The following is a 5,114-nucleotide window of genomic DNA, read 5'->3' as shown; positions in this document are numbered from 1 at the left end:
CCCCGAAATCGGCGTATGCCGAGGCTGCCTGAATAAAATCCAGGTAAAAATCCACTCGTGCAAAAAAAACATGAGCAAACGTGGGAGTTTCAGCACATGAACAAAGAAGAAGAAGAAGAAGCCGTCTGTCATTGTCAGTAATAGTCTTGTTGTTATTTGTTTACCAAAACTTCAATAAAAAAACTAAATATTGCAAAATAAGGAAAACCACAATGTTTAAAGTCTCAGTAACGGCTTTTAGGCGTTTGAGTTACGTGCGTGTCTTAATTAAAATGGGGAAAAGGAAAACGACGTGTTTTGAGCGTTGGTGTGGCCGGAAGAGATTTCTTCAGTTTGTATCACAGGCACTCGTCGACCCGCTCGTGACGAGTGCCTGTGGTTTTTATCTATAATTTGCTCTAGCTTTAAAGAGAGTCCCAAGATCATGTTATACTGCCTCAAATCCAACTGTGTCTAATACATAGGTTTCCAAAGCAAAACCGGTGTTTTTGATTGCCGATGCATGCTTACAATTCAGTCGCGGACAACGATTACTCAGTGGTGCAGGGTGATTCATCCGAAAGCGGCGTATGGCTGCCAGTAAATGGCGGGGTAAAAACGGTCATACACGTAAAACTCCACTAGTGCAAAAACACGAGTGTACGTGGGAGTTTCAGCCCACGAACGCAGAAGAAGAAGAAGAAGGTGCAGGGTCAGGGGCGGATCAGTTCATTTTATGGGGGGGGTTTCCAAAAGTATATTGTGAAGATATGGGTGTGAAGGCGCGAAGCGCCGAGCCGACGGCGCGAAGCGCCTAGCTTGCTAGGGGGGTCCGGGGGCATGCCCCCCCGGAAAATTTTGAAAAAAAGGATGCAAAATGGTGCAAGCTGGTGCATTCTGAGGATGATCATTACCAGTTCCAGGCAGCAGATTTTGTCACTGATTAATACCCACAAAATTGAAACTCAACCCAAAAAAACACACAAAAATATTTTTATTTTTTGGCTGGGGGGGGGGTTTCCGGAAACCCCAGAAACCCCCCCCTCGTCCGCCCCTGAGGGTGATAATGCTCAAAAACTCTATGGAATAACTTTGATCGACAGGTTATGGGCGAATTGACCCTATCGGTATTCCAAACTCTCCCTCGTAATCTCTCGCAAACTTCAGAGCATAGCAAAGCATGCGGTACAGCGATCTCGTGCGAGCTGCACAAGCCAAGGTTCGAAGTTCTCGCGATGTTCAAAGCATAACGAAGAGCGTGTCTCGCGAGAGCTGCTCAGATACCGAAAAGGTCTATTACATTGTACTTCTTACTTTAATGTACATTAACTTCAGCGGTGTATGCATGACCATTACGTGACGCTTAGTTTCAAGTCTGACATTTATGTCCTTTTCAAAATGTGTTCAAAACTTAATCGGGCATCAACTCAATCGCTTCAAGCACGTACAAAAAAAGATACGAAGCCAGGCTTCTGTACCGAATCTCTGGCGTGGCTACCACTGAGACTGACAGTGAAAGACTATGCATTCAGTGTGGCTCAGAGGCAAAGGGAAGTTCAGTTTCCTTGACCTCAGCAGCGAGGACACGTCACACACAAAAAGATCAGTATGGCAGGCGAAAAGTGCCACGACGCCATGTTTTGACATCACCAGCCATCGCAATATCATCTGTGTCATCCTGAGCGTTGAGGGACACTGGTTAACAACTGGCATGAAAGGCCTTGGACCTAGGTCCAAGGAAAGGCAGAACAAAAAACTGCTGTAGGTCTTTTATCGCTTAACAAATGCTACATGGGACCGCCTGCTTTCTTGTACAAATCGACCTAGCCTGGAGTTTTGTTCTTCAGTCACACAGTTTGTATTGCCAACGTTCTGATGACAAATTATGGCGTAAAGCAAATAACAATTATTCGCCTTCGCAGAAATGGAAACAAAACGAGCACACACACGCACACACACACACGCACGCACGCACGGGCGGCGTTCGCACCGCACGCACGCGCGCACACACACACACACACACACACACACACACCCAATTATTTCGGCAGCCATATTCCGTTAGTTGGGGGAGCAAGCTCGGTCGAATGAGACATTCCTCTCGAGATTCTGACGCTCAATCAATTACGTATGCGTTACTGATGTAGGTTCCTTTAACGGGGAATTTCTCCCGGCTGTGGGACGGAAATAAAGGCCAAAAATACAGCAACATGTCAGGATTTGCTCCCCTAGCAACATGACACTGGCCGACACTTACACATAGAACACTTTGCAGTCATTAAAGTGTCATCTTTAACGTGTCTGCTCCCCCCGGGACAGTCTATAAGACACAGGCAAACACCGCCCCTCCGTCTCTGCTTGGGCCATCATTGCAAATCCGAAGGATGCTGCACAAAATGAAACACAAAACACCTCGTCCCTCTTTTCCTGTTCGAAAAACAAGGACACACAAAAACACCCAACCAGGGAACTACAAAACTACCCAACACCTCCTCAGACCACAGGCGGAAAGTATCGTCCACTGGACTACTACTATCACAGAAAGACTACAAGGTACGTCACTCACCTTCGAGTCTTCTGTGTTCTTGGAGTCGCTTCCTGGGGAAAAATATTGTTCAAGACGGTTTGCCTCTTCCTACAGTCTGTGTATGGTCAAATAAATACAGTTGAATGATTGTTTGAACTGTATGTACCTTTAATTTTCAGCTTCCGTCCCTTGCAGGTTGTTTTTAACCATCATTTGGAAGCGACTCCAAGAGCACAGAAAACTCGAAGGTGAGTGACGTACCTTGTAGTCTTTCTGTGATAGTAGTAGTCCAGTGGACGATACCTTCCGCCTGTGCTCAGACAAAAACTAGCAATAACAAACATTTTCCTCAGACACGGAGGGGGAAAAATACTCTTAACAAACTCCTAGACAAACGGACAGACATATTGTTGCCTGCGTTTCCCAAACCTCCCAAGACTTTGAAGCGAATATTTCCAGATTGGAGCTCGTTCTGTATTCACAATTCAACGCCACAACTGTGACTAGTTAAACCAGAGCCTATAGATGGTGTTCACTTGATGAAACTGAGGCTGTCGGGTTTTGCATGTAAGATTGTGAATGTGAATGTGCATTAAGTAAAGAGTCGATGGCTACTGTGTTCAGGACATCTTTGTGTGAAGGTGTGTTACCAAGACAATGGAGGGATGCAAATGTGACACCGCTGTTTTAGAAGGGTGACAAGTCCAAGCCTGGAAATTACCGACCAGTATCTCTGACAAGTATAACATGCAAGACAATGGAAAAAGTTGTAAGAGACTCACTGTTTGAGCATATGGAGAGTAATGGCCTGTTAACAGAGTGTCAGCATGGATTTGTGTCAAAAAGATCATGTGTAACAAATCTGCTCGGAGTCCTTGATGACTGGACAAATAGCCTAGACAATGGAAAGCCGGTGGATGCGATATACCTGGATTTTTCTAAGGCATTTGATACGGTGTGTCACGAACGCCTCCTCGCAAAGCTCAAATCGTATGGTGTCACAGATGAGGTCAATGATTGGATCGGCGGCTTTTTAAAAGACCGTCGCCAAAGAGTAAAAGTAAACGGTACCCTATCCGACTGGGTGGAAGTGACAAGCGGAGTGCCTCAGGGCAGTGTTTTGGGTCCGGTTTTGTTCGTTGTGTTCATAAACGACCTCCCAGAAGTAGTGGAGAGTCTATGTAGCATGTACGCCGATGATACGAAAATTGACCGATCAGTGGACACTGTCGATGACTTCGCGAAGTTGCAAAGTGACCTGGATAACCTCACAGCATGGGCTGATACATGGCAAAGTGACCTGGATAACCTCACAGCATGGGCTGATAACCTCACAGCATGGGCTGATAAATGGCAAATGAAATTTAATGCGGATAAATGTCAGGTTGGGACAGAAAAACGTGAAACATGTGTATAGTATGAAAACGGCTGGAGGTGATGGGAGAGTGGACCTGGGTAGTTCAAGTGTGGAAAGAGATCTTGGTGTGCATATAGACAATGAACTCAAATTCTCGGGCCAATCATGTAGAGACCCAAGCAAATAAAGCAAATAAGATTCTAGGACTTGTGAGAAGGTCGTACGAGTACCTTGACCAAGAATCAATGAGAATGTTGTTCATAGCTCTGGTGAGGCCTCATCTGGAATTCGCAAACTGTGCCTGGAGTCCACGCTTGGAAAAGGACAAAAAGCTGATTGAGGGTGTGCTACGTAGAGCAACAAAGTGTGTACCGGGTTTGAAGGACCTAGAGTATGAGGAGCGTCTCAAAGTCATGAAGATACCTCAGTAGTATGTGTTACAGAAGAGCAAGAGGTGATATGATAGAAGTGTACAAGTTCATGCACGGCGTGTATAACTGCAAGAATCCTCTCGAACTCAATCAGCAATCTGGTACTAGAGGACACTGTTACAAATTAAAGAAAAACGCATGTAAAACCAGCTTGAGACAGCACTTCTTCACAAACAGAGTTGTAGACACTTGGAATGCCCTGGACACGTCAACAGTGGAGGCGCCGTCATTAAACAGTTTCAAGAACAGAATTGACAGTGTGTTCAAGGACTACATGTATTGTGCTAAAGTTAGCCACCCAGTGTTTGCCACGAAAGCCACGCATGCCACTCTCAGCCAAATATATACGACACCGGAAGAAAGTTTAGACAATAAGCACGCCGTGGATCGTGTAACTCTGCATTTGCGCCACCGCAACTTTTTATCGCTTCACGCCGACGAAGAGGCAAGCTGCGAGGTAGGTCTCTCGAATGAAAAATTAAATTGTTAGAATGCTAGGCACTCAGCATGTTCTCAAGTGTTGCATTTCACATACTTATATCCTTAGCTATATTTCTGTATATATTTTTTGATGCTTTGATGGCCCTGGTGATCGTTACGATCTGTTTTTATTCTCGTTTCCCCGTGTTTTGGGCATATTATCAGTTTCTGCGTCAAATGCAACAAAACGGAGATTACTGGTTATTCTTGGACATGTTCACTGATAACTTTAATGTTTTATGAATCTCCACGTGTAGTTTCTCTGTATATAGTTCCATATATACTTTGCAAGAAGCAGATAAAAACAGAGTGTCAACAACTCTCTGTAATTCGCCACCGC

The sequence above is a fragment of the Littorina saxatilis genome, linkage group LG6 (assembly GCF_037325665.1).
Source record: "Littorina saxatilis isolate snail1 linkage group LG6, US_GU_Lsax_2.0, whole genome shotgun sequence".
Classification (NCBI taxonomy): domain Eukaryota; kingdom Metazoa; phylum Mollusca; class Gastropoda; order Littorinimorpha; family Littorinidae; genus Littorina; species Littorina saxatilis.
The sequence above is the reverse complement of the archived record's forward strand: the minus strand, read 5'-3'. Positions refer to the sequence as shown.